This window comes from Ranitomeya variabilis, chromosome 2 (assembly GCF_051348905.1).
Source record: "Ranitomeya variabilis isolate aRanVar5 chromosome 2, aRanVar5.hap1, whole genome shotgun sequence".
Lineage (NCBI taxonomy): Eukaryota > Metazoa > Chordata > Amphibia > Anura > Dendrobatidae > Ranitomeya > Ranitomeya variabilis.
In genome coordinates, this window is record NC_135233.1 from 215,728,664 (window position 1) to 215,747,172 (window position 18,509).

At 44.2% G+C, this 18,509-nt stretch overlaps 1 long non-coding RNA gene across 1 annotated transcript in view; it reads right to left on the reverse strand.

Annotated features, from left to right (window-relative positions):
* Positions 1-10,434: 10,434 nt before the first annotated feature.
* LOC143809256 (uncharacterized) overlaps positions 10,435-18,509 on the reverse strand; it is a 165,997-nt gene continuing 157,922 nt past the window's right edge. Inside the window, exon 6 of the long non-coding RNA XR_013222178.1 lies at positions 10,435-10,470. This is a non-coding gene — a long non-coding RNA (uncharacterized LOC143809256). The remainder of the gene's footprint in view (positions 10,471-18,509) is intronic.

Below are 18,509 nucleotides of genomic sequence, written 5' to 3' on the forward strand. Positions count from 1 at the left end.
TATACAGTAAATAACAGAGGATCCATAATTTACAATAGGTGATGTCACAGCTCACCTCCTCCTCCTGTACTGTGGCAAGCAACACCTCCATATACAGTAGAAAACACAGGATCCATCATTTACAATAGGTGATGTCACAGGTCACCTCCTCCTCCTCCTGTATAATGACTGATAGCACCTCTATATACAGTAGATAACACAGGATCCACCATTCACAATAGGTGATGGCACAGCTCACCTCCTCCTTCTGTACAATGACTGATTACATCTCTATCTATATACAGTAGATAACACAGGATCCACCATTTACAATAGGTGATGTCACAGCTCACCTCCTCCTGTTCAATGACTGATAACACCTCTATATACAGGAGATAACACAGGATCCACCATTCACAATAGGTGATGTCAGAGCTGCCGCCTCACCACCGCCAGAGCCACCGCCTCACCACCGCCAGAGCCGCCGCCTCACCCCTACCTTCTGTCTCTTCCCCACTATCCCATAGAATGTAAGTCCGCAAGGGGAGGGTCCTCTCCCCTCTGTACCAGTCAGTCACTGTAAACCTGTTTACTGTAAACGATATCTATAACCCTGTATGTAACCCCTTTCTCATGTACAGTACCATGGAATTAATGGTGCTATATAAATAAATAATAATAATAATAATAATGTCACAGCTCACCTCCTCCTCCTGTACAATGACTGATTACATCTCTATCTATATACAGTAGATAACACAGGATCCACCATTTACAATAGGTGATGTCACAGCTCACCTCCTCCTGTTCAATGACTGATAACACCTCTATATACAGGAGATAACACAGGATCCACCATTCACAATAGGTGATGTCAGAGCTGCCGCCTCACCACCGCCAGAGCCACCGCCTCACCACCGCCAGAGCCGCCGCCTCACCCCTACCTTCTGTCTCTTCCCCACTATCCCATAGAATGTAAGTCCGCAAGGGGAGGGTCCTCTCCCCTCTGTACCAGTCAGTCACTGTAAACCTGTTTACTGTAAACGATATCTATAACCCTGTATGTAACCCCTTTCTCATGTACAGTACCATGGAATTAATGGTGCTATATAAATAAATAATAATAATAATAATAATAATAATGTCACAGCTCACCTCCTCCTCCTGTACAATGACTGATCTCTATATACAGTAGATAACACAGGATCCACCATCCACAATAGGTGAAGTCAAAGATCACCTCCTCCTCCTGTACAATGACTGATAACACCTCTATATACAGTAGATAACACAGGATCCACCATCCACAATAGGTGATGTCACAGCTCACCTCCTCCTCCTGTACACTGACTGATCTCTATATACAGTAGATAACACAGGATCCACCATTCACAATAGGTGATGTCACAGCTCACCTCCTCCTCCTGTACAATGACTGATAACATCTCTATATACAGTAGATAACACAGGATCCAGCATCCACAATAGGTGATATTTACTGCCTGTACCACGTGCCACGCCAGAGAGGCAACGGGAGATTAGGGAGGTTAATAAGTGGCTCAAGAATTGGTGTAGGAAGGAGGGGTTTGGGTTCCTGCAGAACTGGGCCGACTTCTCAGTGGGCTACAGGCTCTACGCTAGGGACGGGCTGCACCTCAATGGGGAAGGGGCAGCTGTGCTGGGGGAGAAAATGGTTAGAAGGTTGGAGGAGTGTTTAAACTAGGGATTGGGGGGGAGGGTATTCATTTTATAGGAGGGGAAGATAGTGCAGATAGAGAGCTGGGCACAAATAAGGAAGTTGGGGGTGGCGGTGGCATGGGGGGTGGGGTTAGAACAGTTAATAATTTAAGAAAGAATAGAGGTACAGAGAGTAACATCAAGTGCATGTATACTAATGCCAGAAGCCTCGCCAACAAAATGGACGAATTAGAACTAATGTTGTTGGAGCATAATTATGACATGGTGGGGATATCTGAGACGTGGCTGGATGAGAGCCATGACTGGGCTGTTAACTTGCAGGGCTATAGCCTGTTCAGAAATGACCGTACAGATAAGCGAGGGGGAGGGGTGTGTCTATATGTAAAATCTTCCTTAAAACCCATCCTGCGTGATAATATAGGTGAATTTAATGAAAATGTCGAGTCCCTGTGGGTGGAGATAAGGGGAGGGGGAAAAAATAATAAATTACTGATAGGGGTTTGTTATAAATCTCCAAAAATAATGGAAGCAATGGAGAATATCCTCGTAAAGCAAATAGATGAAGCTGCGACACAAGGAGAAGTCATTATTATGGGGGACTTCAACTACCCTGAAATAGATTGGGGAACAGAAACCTGCAGTTCCAGCAAAGGTAATCGGTTTTTGACAACTATGAGAGACAATTACCTTTCACAGCTGGTTCAGGACCCAACAAGGAGGGGGGCACTGCTAGACCTAATATTAACCAACAGGCCAGACCGCATATCAAATATAAGGGTTGGGGGTCACTTGGGGAATAGTGATCATAAAATAATAAGTTTTCATGTAACCTTTAATAAGATGGGTAGTAGGGGGGTGACAAGGACACTAAACTTCAGGAGGGCAAATTTCCAACGGATGAGAGAGGATCTTGGTGCAATTAACTGGGACGATATCCTGAGACACAAAAATACACAAAGAAAATGGGAGACGTTTATTAGCATCCTGGATAGGACCTGTGCACAGTATATACCGTATGGGAATAAACATACTAGAAATAGGAGGAAACCAATATGGCTAAATAGAGCTGTTAGGGGCGCAATAAGGAACAAAAAGAAAGCATTTAGAGAATTAAAGGAAGTAGGTAGTGATGAGGCATTAAATAAATACAGAAAATTAAATAAATTCTGTAAAAAGCAAATCAAGGCAGCAAAGATTGAGACAGAGAGACTCATTGCCAGAGAGAGTAAAAATAATCCCAAAATATTCTTTAACTATATAAATAGTAAGAAACTAAAAAATGACAGTGTTGGCCCCCTTAAAAATAGTCTGGGTGAAATGGTGGATGAGGATGAGGAAAAAGCCAATCTGCTAAATGACTTTTTTTCATCAGTATTTACAAAAGAAAATCCCATGGCAGCCAATATGACTAGTGATAAAAATTCCCCATTAAATGTCAACTGCTTAACCCAGCAGGAAGTACAGCGGCGTCTAAAAATCACTAAAATTGACAAATCTCCGGGCCCGGATGGGATACACCCCCGAGTACTGCAGGAACTAAGTACAGTCATTGATAGACCATTATTTTTAATCTTTAAAGAGTCAATAACAGGATCTGTACCACAGGAGTGGCGTATAGCAAATGTGGTGCCAATATTCAAAAAAGGGGCAAAAACTGAACTCGGTAATTATAGGCCAGTAAGTTTAACCTCTACTGTGGGTAAAATCCTGGAGGGCATTCTAAGGGATGCTATACTGGAGTATCTGAAGAGGAATAACCTCATGACCCAGTATCAGCACGGGTTTACTAGGGACCGCTCATGTCAGACTAATTTGATCAGCTTCTATGAAGAGGTAAGTTCCGGACTGGACCAAGGGAACCCAGTGGACGTAGTGTATATGGACTTTTCCAAAGCTTTTGATACGGTGCCACACAAAAGGTTGATACATAAAATGAGAGTAATGGGGATAGGGGAAAATATGTGTAAGTGGGTTGAGAGCTGGCTCAGGGATAGGAAACAAAGGGTGGTTATTAATGGAGCACACTCGGACTGGGTCGCGGTTAGCAGTGGGGTACCACAGGGGTCAGTATTGGGCCCTCTTCTTTTTAACATATTTATTAATGACCTTGTAGGGGGCATTCAGAGTAGAATTTCAATATTTGCAGATGACACTAAACTCTGTAGGGTAATCAATACAGGGGAGGACAATTTTATATTACAGGATGATTTATGTAAACTAGAAGCTTGGGCTGATAAATGGCAAATGAGTTTTAATGGGGATAAATGTAAGGTCATGCACTTGGGTAGAAGTAATAAGATGTATAACTATGTGCTTAATTCTAAAACTCTGGGCAAAACCATCAATGAAAAAGACCTGGGTGTATGGGTGGATGACAGACTCATATTCAGTGGCCAGTGTCAGGCAGCTGCTACAAAGGCAAATAAAATAATGGGATGTATTAAAAGAGGCATAGATGCTCATGAGGAGAACATAATTTTACCTCTATACAAGTCACTAGTTCGACCACACTTAGAATACTGTGCACAGTTCTGGTCTCCGGTGTATAAGAAAGACATAGCTGAACTAGAGCGGGTGCAGAGAAGAGCGACCAAGGTTATTAGAGGACTGGGGGGTCTGCAATACCAAGATAGGTTATTACACTTGGGGCTATTTAGTTTGGAAAAACGAAGACTATGGGGTGATCTTATTTTAATGTATAAATATATGAGGGGACAGTACAAAGACCTTTCTGATGATCTTTTTAATCATAGACCTGAGACAGGGACAAGGGGGCATCCTCTACGTCTGGAGGAAAGAAGGTTTAAGCATAATAACAGACGCGGATTCTTTACTGTAAGAGCAGTGAGACTATGGAACTCTCTGCCGTATGATGTTGTAATGAGTGATTCATTAATTAAATTTAAGAGGGGACTGGATACCTTTCTGGAAAAGTATAATATTACAGGGTATATACACTAGATTCCTTGATAAGGCGTTGATCCAGGGAACTAGTCTGATTGCCGTATGTGGAGTCGGGAAGGAATTTTTTTCCCCATGGTGGAGTTACTCCTTGCCACATGGGTTTTTTTTGCCTTCCTCTGGATCAACATGTTAGGGCATGTTAGGTTAGGCTATGGGTTGAACTAGATGGACTTAAAGTCTTCCTTCAACCTCAATAACTATGTAACTATGTAACTATATCACAGCTCACCTCCTCCTCCTGTACAATGACTGATAACACCTCTGTATACAGTAGATAACACAGGATCCACCATTCACAATAGGTGATGTCACAGCTCACCTCCTCCTCCTGTACAATGACTGATAACACCTCTATATACAGTAGATAACACAGGATCCAGCATCCACAATAGGTGATATCACAGCTCACCTCCTCCTCCTGTACAATGACTGATAACACCTCTATATACAGTAGATAACACAGGATCCACCATTCACAATAGGTGATGTCACAGCTCACCGCCTCCTCCAGTACAATGACTGATAACACCTCTATATACAGTAGATAACACAGGATCCAGCATCCACAATAGGTGATGTCACAGCTCACCTCCTCCTCCTGTACAATGACTGATAACACCTCTTTATACAGTAGATAACACCAGATCCACCATTCACAATAGGTGATGTCACAGCTCACCGCCTCCTCCAGTACAATGACTGATTACATCTCTATCTATATACAGTAGATAACATGGAGTCAACCATTCACAACAGGTGATGTCACAGCTCATCTCCTTTCCCTACTCCTATACTGAAATTCAGAGCCAGTCTATTGTTGCTCATGTCTATTTGGCTGCTGAAAAGAACAGGAAGTATAAATTCAAGGGCAGCACGGTGGCTCAGTGGTTAGCACTGTAGCCTTGCAGCACTGGGGTCCTGGGTTCAAATCCCAGCAAGGGCAACATGTGCATCTGTTTCCATGTTTTTGTGGGTGTCCTTCGGGTTCTCCAGTTTTCTTCCAGATTCCAAAGACATATTGACAGGGAAATTAAATTTTGAGCCCCAAGGGGGGGACAGCGATGATAATGTCTGTAAAGTCCAGTAGAATTAAGGATGCCATATAAGCGAGTAAAATAAATAATATAAAACCAAGTAGGTTGTGTGAAAATGGCAAGATCTAAGTTTTTCTTTTTTTTAATTCAATTGTCTTATGAAAAATGTACAGTAAATAAACTATCAATATAAAAAAAAATCAACATAAAAATCTGATTTGAACAGTAGGTCATTTTCTGATGACATTCCACAGCAGACATCCCAATTTTGGTATTCCGGAGTAACAATTTAAAAAAATTACAGCGGTATTCTCCCCGAAAATATGGTGCAGCAGCAATGCAGCACAGCGTGCCTACAGCTCGGTTATAAGGGGCCGCTCTTTAGGCTTCCAGCATAGAGTAGATGCGGTTGGTCAGACAGTTTGCGGTGCACAGCGGATCCAACCAGCAATGATGCAGGGCAAACCCGTCATAGACAGTACTCGACCACTTTCAGATTGCAGGAAATACATTCAGCGTCGTGTCTCGCCGCCCAGGTGCTTGGCGGCAACAGCAATTGTTCCATACTGTGCCCCTAATAAATGGTGGCACCATCCATCAAGATTAATGATAAATGCAACTAATCCGCATCTTAGCGGTCTCAACTCCCCCCATTACGCTCTCTTCTTCCATCTATATGGATTTCACAACCCTTTACGTTATTTTCGCAGCTATAATTTGATTCTCAGACTCCATTTGTGGCCATTAATGGGTTAAGCAGCTCTCTGAGCAGAGTTTCCTGTTTTGCAGTTGCCTTATTTGTGGTCAATTTGCAGGGAGAGCGGCTCCTTGCTGTAGAGAGAGAAAGGTGATAGATGTTGACATCCAGAATAAAGCTGAATATATTTTAAACAAAAAGAAATGATGCAGTAATAGGTTTGGATCCGCGAGTTAGCAGAGCAGACCAAGCTTTGCATCTAGAAGAGAGAGAGAGATCACAAGCAATATACACATAATACACAGTCATTAGCACCAGGATGAAAACTCACCCATGTATAGGCCCGCAGAGACTCGGGGAAGCTGAGGGGTTTCATAAATTAAAGGGCCAGCTGTACTGCAGAGTAAAATGACCTTAGAACACTTATGTCTTTACAGGGTTAACTGGATTTTTTTGCATGACCAAGAGCAATGCAGCACTTGGGGTCACTGATACTGACTACTGAGTGCAAGTGCTTTTGTTTTATGCTTTTTATTTTATGCATTTATTTTTAGATATCATTTACTTTTATTTTATATATTTTGTTTTATCTATTTTTATTGCTTTATTTTACTTTCAACTTACCATATGTATTGCAATTTTATGTAGTATATTTTTCTTTGTATTACTTCTATAATGTTATGCATTTACATTTTTGCTTTACTTAAGGGCTGTCCCACACGTCCAGATAATTCCGGTACCGGAATAAAACGGTACCGGAGTTATCCGTGTCCGTGTGCCTGGGAACTCACGTAGGCCATACGTGCGGCACACGTGTGCCGCCCGTATGGCGAGTGGGTACCACACGGAGCGTGTGGTACCCACGCGTGTGGTACCCTGCATCGCGCTGAAGCCGCGATCCATATCTTCCCTGCAGCAGCGTTTGCTGCAGAGAAAATATGAAGAATAGTGTTTAAAATAAAGATCTATCTGTCCGCAGGCCCCCCACCCCCTGTGCGCCCCCCCCCCGCTGTTCAGAAAATACTTACCCGCCTCCCTCGCTGCTTCCTGGTCTGGCCGCGGCTTCTAGTGTATGCGGTCACGTGGGGCCGATCATTTACAGTCATGAATATGTGGCTCCACCTCCCATAGGGGCGGAGCCGACTATTCATGATTGTAAATGAGCGGCCCCACGTGACCGCATACAGTAGGAGGCGCGGGGCAGAGAGGAAGGAGTGACAGCCAACGTGGGAGCGGGTGAGTATTTTCAGGACAGTGGGGGGCGCACAGGGGGTGGGGGGGGCGGCGGACAGGTAGATCTTTATTTTAAACACTATTATTCATATTTTCTCTGCAGCAAACGCTGCTACAGGGAACATATGAATGGCGGATTCAGCACCATGTGGGGGGGACAGCGCTTACTGTAGCGCTGTCTCCTGCACGCACACGGACCCCAGACGGAGAATGTCCGTGTGAGGTCCGTGTTTTACACGGACCCATTGACTCTATTGGGTCCGTGTAATCCGTGCGCTCCCACGAACACTGACATGTCTCCGTGTTTGGCACACGGAGACACGGTCCGCAAAAAATCAATGACATCTGCACAGATGCATTGATTTTTATGGGTCTACGTGAGTCAGTGTCTCCGGTACGTGAGGAAACTGTCACCTCACGTACCGGAGCCACTGACGTGTGAAACCGGCCTAAAATGCATGTATTGTATTTTATGTACTGTTTTTCCTTTTTATTTATTTTTGATGTTTTTAGTTTACCTTTTATTTATGTATTTTATGTATTGTTTTTCTTTTTATTATTTACCTTTATTTCTATATTTTATTATAATTTTAATTATGCATTTTATTTGATGTATTGTTTTTCTTTTTATTTACTTTTATTTTATATATTTTATGTATGCATGCTTTATTTTACTTTTAATTTAATTATTTTATGTACTATTTGTTATTTAGTTTTCTTTTCTCTTATATATTGTTTATATTTATTTTACTTTTGATTTATGTATTTTCTTTAATTTTTCTTTAATTTACTTTGATGTATTTTACTTTTCATTTAAAAATATTTAATTGTATTTATATGTTGTTTAGTTTTATTTGATGTATTATTTGTATTTAATATCTTTTACTTACTATACAGTATATGAACATTGTGGGAATGCTGGACTACGTCAAAGATGCGTGGGAACATTTTTTGGAGTAAATTGGTGAACTAGAGACAATGTTTTTATTTATTTTTTTCTCTCTGTTTTTCAGGTATCTATTTCTGTACTATGTCGGATTTGATGAACTACAACAGATTCCTAGGATTACGGCGGATTTGTACGGCTTTTTTTCAATGAATTGGTGAGCTAGGGAAAGTGTGGGAGAGTAATTTTTTCTAATAAACTATTTTTGTGTGTATGTTTTTACTTTTGATTACTGGGTTAGTAATGGGGGTGGAAATTAGACAACTCTCCATTACAAACCCCAGTGCTTGATTTACCTTTGCTGGTTTCATAAAATAGGGGGGGACTCCATGTCGTTTTTTTTAAAATTATTTATTAGGTTAAACAAAACTAAACACCGTTTAGTGCCACATGAAAGCCACTAAAGGGTGCAAGTTAATTATATGTAGGGGAGCTATTGAAATTATACATCTGCAGGATATCTGTTCGATTTATTTATTCTATATAACTATCTATAATCTATTATATATCTAATATATTCATATCATCCATCTATATCTTCATATAAGATTGCTTTATTACTTTTGTAAATTAGCTTTAAGTTACATAGAGAATTACTGTATGTAAAAGATTTTGTTAAAAACGCATTGCACATGGATTGCATACACGTCATACGGAGTGACATTCGCATGATACTAGTCCCACTTTACGGTAAGAGAATTGAAACAATTTATTAAACACTAGCAGGAATGAGACCTTAGGCTACGGTCACACTATCAGTATTTGATCAGTATTTTACATCAGTATTTGTAAGCCAAAATCAGGAGTGGAACAATCAGAGGAAAAGTATAATAGAAACACATCACCACTTCTGCATTTATCACCCACTCCTGGTTTTGGCTACAAATACTGATGTAAAATACTGACCAAATACTGAATATGTGAACGTGGCCTTAAAGGGAAGGTACCGCGCTTGTAGATCATTAATAAATCAATGTAATGTAGCATAACATGCATTTATAACCAAGTTTTGATTGCATTTGAAACATATTTTGTGTGTTAAAGAAGGCACTGGGGGCTGACATCTTGCTTTCACAGTAGCAGCACGACACTTTCAGTGTCATAATACCCCATGGTCATAGGAGATAACAGACGGACGCCGACCTTATCTATTGTAATAGAACTGTCACTGCTGTGAACTGGGCACACCTCTGTGGGCTGCACAATTCACAGTAGTGGGAGTGTTCTGCTGCCATATTCATGGAGCCCTCAGATCTGCTAACATAAGCAGTACTGCTTCCAGCGGAACAGATCCTAGATTGATGGCTGACAGGAGTAAAATGCAGGAGTAAAGTATGGGCAGAATAGCAGAGACATCAAGGAGGAACAGTGTACCATTATGGGAGCAGGAGCTGTCAGCTTATCAGCAGGAGTTGTGATTCATCTCTTAATAAGATAAGGAGCTGGGTTCTGCAGTGAATGGCCAGACATTGTGGAGGGGGGTGAGAGAATCATGTAATCTGGGTGAGAGAGACTGAAGGGAGAGAGAGAGACAGTAACTGCTGGTGATAGCAGATCACAGGGCAGTCACACACAAAATGGCGCTGTCCTGTGATGCTACTCTTCATTCTGCCCCAGGGATACTAGACCACCCAAAAGGGGAGGGAAATGGTGATGTCAGCAGTTACTGCACCAATTTTGCTGCTAACAGTAAAGCTGTCTTACTATAGCTGCTTGAGGTCTAAACCGGAAAATGCTCCCCCTAGTGGTAAATATATATGTTTGTAAGAAAATAAATATTTTTCATATAGAAATGTTTGCAAACAGTGCAAACATTGCATTAATACATTTAATTACTATTTTAAGCTTAATTTCACAATAAAACAAACTACAAGAAAACTGGTGGTACCTTCCCTTTAACATGATGCCTTGTCTAGGATCTGTAGAGGAAATAGAGGGATAATTAGAATTGAATTACTGTTTAGCATCACCTCATTTACTTGGCAGGGTCTTTATGGAAGCATACAGTAAGAAGTTTGTTTACCTTATATTCTAGGGAGGCATTATTATTTTGGGCTCTGCAATATTGTGCATTTATGGAGTGTTGCATTATGGCGATAGAACCACAGCATAGCATACGGTAAGTTCCATGATGTGATGACTATTGTCACACTGGCCCCATAGATATACCCCTTAATGAAATTTAGGTCACTTCGTGTTGTCCCAAGTCAGAGGGCATTGTTCCCCCTTTATTTTTTTTTAATCATAAGGGAAAACGTAAGATTTCACCCCCCTCCCCTCTCTTTGGATTTGTTCTAGATTTATAGAAAACAGTAAGGAAAAAAAGCTCTATAAATGCACCTCCAGAATGTGACAGAACATATTAAGTCCCCACCCGGCCTAGATAGCGTCACTAGATTTGTTTTTAAGGTTTACCGCTTTATCTGAAAGTCAGACTATGTACTTTTTTTTCTAGGCTATGGACTTTGTCTAGCACTGCAGCACAGCTCCATCTCTTTATGTAAGATACTAGACACAGACTATAAAAAAAGGTGGCACTCTTTATGGTGGAAAATGTAAAAAAAAAAATCAAAATAACTTAATTGATGCATCAACCATCAAAATGAAGAGAGTCATCCAGGATTCCAATAACAGCAACACATCTGACTACAGTTAGTGCATGGTTTTGTAGCTCAGCAACATTCCCTTCATTACAGCAAAGATGCAATACCATAACCTGTAGACATCTGTGCCACTGTTTTCCTTTTAAGAAAACAGCCTTGTTTTTGTAATCCAACACAATTCCATTTAAAAACAGGATATCTACCCATGTATTTCTCCAAAGGGAATATAGCAGTGCCTATAGGCAAAATGGATGCACATTGTAACCCTACTTCTACTCTAACTCTCACTCTACCTCCCAACTCTCACTCTACCTCCCAACTCTCACTCTACCTCCCAACTCCCACTCTACCTCCCAACTCTCACTCTACCTCCCAACTGCCACTCTACCTCCCAACTCCCACACTACCTCCCAACTCCCACTCTACCTCCCAACTCCCACTCTACCTCCCAACTGCAACTCTACCTTTCAATTCTTACTGGTTATACTTGGACCCAGCATTGGGAGTTTGAAAAAAGAATAAATGTTCACCCATAGAAGAGACACACATACATTTCCATAGGCTCATCCCACATCTATAGATATATAGTACACTAAAATCACTGTAACAAAGCATTTAAAAATGTTAAAAAAATAGTCTGGTAATTTAGCACCTGTATTTGAGGAACTGGAGGAGTTATTGGTCTATACACATTCTCCTATTCTAGAATAAGAAAAACCCAGTTCTAGTGCACGTCTTAGATCTGACGTATGGGCGGATTGTGTTTGTCCTCATTCTGAAGCTTCGCACCTGCAGATTTCTGCTGCCCTATTAATTGACTGATATAATGAATTGAGGATCCGTGGACCTGACATTACCGAGGGATAGGAAGATCTGTACAGTCTATGATGGGGAGGCTTCGGTAGTAAAAATGAGATAAACCAGAATAGTTCTAAAATCTCATGAGAGGGAAGCTTCCTGGAGTAAAGCTTATATATAATGTGACGTGGAAGCAGAAGTATGGCAGAAAGCCATGGCAAAGGTTCGGGTGGTGAATGAATTTAATGAGATTCCTTAAGAAGAAACAAAATGGAGCTGAGATTTAATAATGCCTTATAAACAATTAACCTTTCCATTTATCCGTTATTGATTAATAATGTGGATTTAAGTCGTACGAGTCTCAGTGCAGGATGGAAAAGCTTCAGAGGCTTTAACTAAAAGAATAAATTAAAATGGGCCGCAAAAAAAATGTAACCTTTAATTAGATGATGATGTCACCACGATGATGTCATAAGTTATCTGTCTCTGCTCTTATACCTCTGACTTCATCTGGAGGCACACAGAGATTTGTTGTTTTTTTTTGTGTTTTTTTTACAGATGTTGTATAATGAACCTCTCTGCCTCATAGAGCGGCACATAAAAAACTCCAATGGCTTTGTAGTGCGTAAACTCCTGACTTTTAAAATCCACAGTATCTAATCATGTGGTTCACCTAAATAACTTATATAGATACGAGTACGCTGTATATTTTATTTTTTGTACATTTTGACTACTCTGTATCGGAGGCAGAAAAGTAAATAATGCCCTGGGGCGGGATGCGCTGCATGCAGTCCCGCAGTGCCAGCGTACTAAGACCATGCACACGTTTCCAGAAAACATGGGTCTTGTCCATTGCACAATTGTTATGTAGTCATGTCCAGCACAGACTTCAGCTGATGCCTTGGACGGAGCGGGATCTCCAGAATGGTATTATTGAACCATTTAAAAAAACTTTGCGAACACACCAGAGTTGGAGCTCCACATTCTTACACCTGAATCAAGGACTTAAGCTGCATTTACTCTGCATGATTATCGTGTGCGGGTGCTCCTAGGAACGCTTATTTTACGGTAATCTTGTAGTGTCAGCAGGCTACCGACTGCCTGAAGAATGTACAAAACGCTCATTCCTCGGAGGGTGAAATTACATTTTGGTTTGACCGCAAGATCATCATTATCGGCAGCACATCGCCCTCTGTACACAGTATGTGCTGCCGAGAACAATGGTAGTGGATCGCCCCCAGGCACAGGGCAGTGGGGTACTCGGTACCGGGTCCCTCTGTCTCGGTTCTGGGGATGTCACGGTGGCCCGACCCAGTCCGTGGCCCTGCTAAGGGGCGCCCAATTAAAGGTGTAGTTTGTCAAGTGTTTGTGACGCCACCTGTGGTGTTCGGTCAGGGTGACCGATGCTGCTAGGGGTCCGCTGGGGTGATGGAATGGCAGCTAGATGTTATACCTTCCCACAGGTGAAGTATGTCCCCAGGGCTTCCCTTGAAGAGTAGGTGGTAATGGTGGATGTTGCAAGGCGCGATGAATAACGAGGACACAAAGGTTGCAGTCTCTTTACCTTTTACTGAAGACTTTAGTGTCCACAGTCCAGAGTACCGTTCACAGGGCAGGCTAAGTCTGGCCGGTCCGAAGGCACATCCAGAGTTCCCTTTGCAGGTGGAAATCAGTAGCCTTCCTACTAGCGCCTGTGTGTTGTAGTACCTCCCTGCTGAGCACCACGGGATAGTCCTCACAACTCTCGTGTATATTTCTGATGTTCTCTCTCCGTCCCCCAGATGGTATGGCTAGGACGACCCGTATGACGGGGTAGGCCTGGAGCTATTTTATAGGGACCCTAGAGACGCCCCTCTCCCACAATTTGCCTCCGTTGTCTTCATTAGGTTAAAGGTCGGGCAGCCAACTTGGAATTAACTGTCCTGCCGTGTTTCGAAGTAATGCGTAGAGCCAATTACTCCCTCGGTGTTCCGGCCACCGGCTACGCACCTCAGAAGGATGTTGCCGGTCTTAAGGCAAGACTCCTCCCGGTATTATCTCCTTGTGCTGGAACAGTCTCTTCAAAAGGTTCTTCTTTGTAAAACCAGTAGAGAGCACCTTTAAGAAGGTGCAAACTATGGACAGCAACAGTTTGTGATCATGCGCAGTTCATGATTCTGCAGTTCTTTTAAAATAAACTTTGGCAAACTGGAAACAGTAGGGATCCCGGGTCAACAAAGGGATCCCTTTAAGAGACATAACCCTGAACGGGTTTAAAGCAGCAAAAACAGGAAAACAAACAGTTAACTATTTACAGTTTCAGATTTCCGAGGTTTATTCTCATAATTCAGGAGGCGGCCTCCACCAGGGCCTTACCGGACAAGTAGCCCTCTGCTGCTTAGGAAGACTCGCATCCAAGTCTACTCCTGGCGCCAGGTGCACTCCATGCGTCTGTTCTTTCTGCACGACCAGGTCGTGCGCGACAATAAAGGTCTGGGTGGTCCGGTGAATGATGCCAGGGACGGTAGGGGTTGCTGCTGCGGCTTCAGCGGCAAGTTCCTCCTCCAGGGTCCTGGATACCGCCAAGAGGGTTGTGTAACACTGTATATCCCGGGCCCACCAACCGTTCCCCTTTTGGTACCGGCGGTAGGTGACGGCATCTCCGGGTTTCAGGATGGGATCCGCACCGCCTCCGCTCAGGCAGGACTCCACTTCCTCCCGGGTGATGTGGACCCTCACTGATGACCCGATCTCCTGCATGAACCCTTTTCCTCTCTGGGGTTGGTATACGATCACGACACCCCACTTTGGCAAAGAGCCATCCAGCAACTCGCCTCGAACTTCCCGCTCCACTTCTCTCACGTACTCAGCAATCAGGTGCCTCCGGTATTCCCCCCATGGGAAGGGCCCAAGGTTAGGCCTCCCCGGTGGTCTGGGGTCATTTGACGGGAACACCGGGGCTCCAGCAGTCACAGCGACGAACGGATCAGGTGCGGAGGGAAGACGGTCCTCCTGGTAACCGCGGTACCTGGTACCCGCGCTTGAAACGGCTCCTTCAGTGCCACTCCACTCCTCTGAGGAAGGCGCCAGGGTCAGTCGCGATGGGGGCAGCGGAATCTCCGCAGGCAACTCCCAGGGGTCCAGGCCTTCCAGCGGTGGCATGTTGGAGTAGTCCTCCGGTGACGAGGGTCGGTGCGGGGCCATTCTTTTTCAGAGGTCTCCGCTGGTCTCCAGACCCATTCCTTCTGAGTCATAGTTTCGTTTCTTCGGTCTCCGCCCACCATAAAGAATTAGGAGGCAGACCTCGGCTGCTGCCGGACACGTCCTCAGAATACAGAAATATTTAGACTGGCCGGCCATTGTTCTTCGCGCTTCTCAGTTCGTTCACGCCCACAACTCCACACCCTTCTTCTTCTCCTGCGCTCCTCGTGGTGCTGTAATGGCTGCGGTTTTGGCGGGAATTTTGGCGGCAAATGGCAATACACAGTCTTTAAGCAAATCACAGTTCAAGCACAATTCTGGCACAGTTCTAAGGCACACATGACCCAATTCTCAGGCTTAAGTAGATCCTGTTTGTGACGCCAAAGTTGGATCGCCCCCAGGTGCAGGGCAGTGGGGTACTCGGTACCGGGTCCCTCTGTCTCGGTTCTGGGGATGTCACGGTGGCCCGTGGCCCTGCTAAGGGGCGCCCAATTAAAGGTGTAGTTTGTCAAGTGTTTGTGACACCACCTGTGGTGTTTGGTCAGGGTGACCGACGCTGCTAGGGGTCCGCTGGGGTGATGGAATGGCAGCTAGATGTTATACCTTCCCAAAGGTGAAGTATGTCCCCAGGGCTTCCCTTGATGAGTAGATGGTAATGGTGGATGTTGTAAGGCGCGATGAATAACGAGGACACAAAGGTTGCAGTCTCTTTACCTTTTACTGAAGACTTCAGCGTCCACAGTCCAGAGTACCGTTCACAGGGCAGGCTAAGTCCGGCCGGTCCGAAGGCACATCCAGAGTTCCCTTTGCAGGTGGAAATCAGTAGCCTTCCTACTAGCGCCTGTGTGTTGTAGTACCTCCCTGCTGAGCACCACGGGATAGTCCTCACAACTCTCGTGTATATTTCTGATGTTCTCTCTCCGTCCCCCGGATGGTATGGCTAGGACGACCCGTATGACGGGGTAGGCCTGGAGCTATTTTATAGGGACCCTAGAGACGCCCCTCTCCCACAATTTGCCTCCGTTGTCTTCATTAGGTTAAAGGTCGGGCAGCCAACTTGGAATTAACTGTCCTGCCGTGTTTCGAAGTAATGCGTAGAGCCAATTACTCCCTCGGTGTTCCGGCCACCGGCTACGCGCCTCAGAAGGATGTTGCCGGTCTTAAGGCAAGACTCCTCCCGGTATTATCTCCTTGTGCTGTGATCTCGTTTCTCACTTCCCCACACTATACTTCACTTCTTGTCCTTTCTTAGGATGCTGCCGCAATGAGGTGCAGGCGCAGCTCCGTAATGTTCTATCTCTTGCTATGTCTCTGTCAGGATCCCACCCCTGACAGGGACCTCTGTCTGCAGCTCAGATGTTCCTCCTTTTCTCTCCCTGTCTGCCTTACAGGTCTTCTCTGGGTCTCACCCAGGCAGCTTTCTCCCTAATGTCCTATCCAACCCCCAGTTTTACCCGAGTGTGAGGAGTGGCCTAATAGATAGAACCTTTTGCTCCCCCTGGTGGCCGGAGTGTGAAGTGTAGTGTGTGACTGTGATACCTGGTCAGGTGAACTCCTTTAGTATCATCAGACGTACCATCACTCCCCCTGGTGGAAGAGCGACAATACTGCAACGACCAGGACTCTGGGGCGCTGCACTCCCCCCGTTAAATCCAGTACTCCCGGACTGGGAAAAGAAGAACAACAATACATGTTAGCAAAAGACATACAACATTTTTGAAATGCTGTAAAGAAGTAAATATAACAATGCTTCCCTTTATGGGAGGTGAGAACACTTAAATGTTGCAAACAAAAACATATTTACATTGTGCTTATAATTTTTAAATAACACCTGTTAATTAACTAACTATAAATAACTGTTATTACCCATATGGGTTTGCTATCTACTAAGTGCAAATACAAAACAGTACTTTTCCTTTAAGGGCGTGTACCCACTAAAGGCATGCTATAAAACTCAAAAGTGCAAATTAACATTTCCTTTTTTTCTCTCACTTTCACGTATGCAGGACTGTCTGTCTACCCCTACGGGCCTACTGCATCTTTCTTTTAGCTTTTCTCTCAGCAATTCTAATATTACTTTAACTTCAATTTTTATTCAAAGAACATCATTAACATTTCTACTTCTAACTACATACTATCACTATGTAAAACATTATCACTATCTAACTATTTAAGGCAACATTATCATGTTTCGACTACGTGCAACAAATGAACATCCCCTTTAAGAGGAGACCAAGTCTCTTCCGAGGTAGTGCAAACTATCAATTTGCAAGTCCGTTTAAAGCAAGAACTTCCGCGCTGTAATCAGGAACAGTCTCTTCAAAAAGTTCTTCTTTGTAAAACCAGTAGAGAGCACCTTTAAGAAGGTGCAAACTATGTACAGCAACAGTTTGTGATCATGTGCAGTTCATGATTCTGCAGTTCTTTTAAAATAAACTTTGGCAAACTGGAAACAGTAGGGATCCCGGGTCAACAAAGGGATCCCTTTAAGAGACATAACCCTGAACGGGTTTAAAGCAGCAAAAACAGGAAAACAAACAGTTAACTATTTACAGTTTCAGATTTCCGAGGTTTATTCTCATAATTCAGGAGGCGGCCTCCACCAGGGCCTTACCGGACAAGTAGCCCTCTGCTGCTTAGGAAGACTCGCATCCAAGTCTACTCCTGGCGCCAGGTGCACTCCATGCGTCTGTTCTTTCTGCACGACCAGGTCGTGCGCGACAATAAAGGTCTGGGTGGTCCGGTGAATGATGCCAGGGACGGTAGGGGTTGCTGCTGCGGCTTCAGTGGCAAGTTCCTCCTCCAGGGTCCTGGATACCGCCAAGAGGGCTGTGTACCACTGTATATCCCGGGCCCACCAACCGTTCCCCTTTTGGTACCGGCGGTAGGTGACGGCGTCTCCGGGTTTCAGGATGGGATCTGCACCGCCTCCGCTCAGGCAGGACTCCACTTCCTCCCGGGTGATGTGGACCCTCACCGATGACCCGATCTCCTGCACGAACCCTTTTCCTCTCTGGGGTTGGTATACGATCACGACACCCCACTTTGGCAAAGAGCCATCCAGCAACTCGCCTCGAACTTCCCGCTCCACTTCTCTCATGTACTCAGCAATCAGGTGCCTCCGGTATTCCCCCCATGGGAAGGGCCCAAGGTTAGGCCTCCCCGGTGGTCTGGGGTCAGGTGATGGGAACGCCGGGGCTCCAGCAGTCGCGGCGACGAATGGATCAGGTTCGGAGGGAAGACGGTCCTCTGTTGTGAACTCTATTTTTAGGCTCCCTCTAGTGGTCACAAGCGGTACTGTGTAGTGTTGTCTTCTGCAGGTTGGCTGCATCAGCTGGTTCGTTATCCTTGGTTCGTTTCCTATTTAACTCACCTGG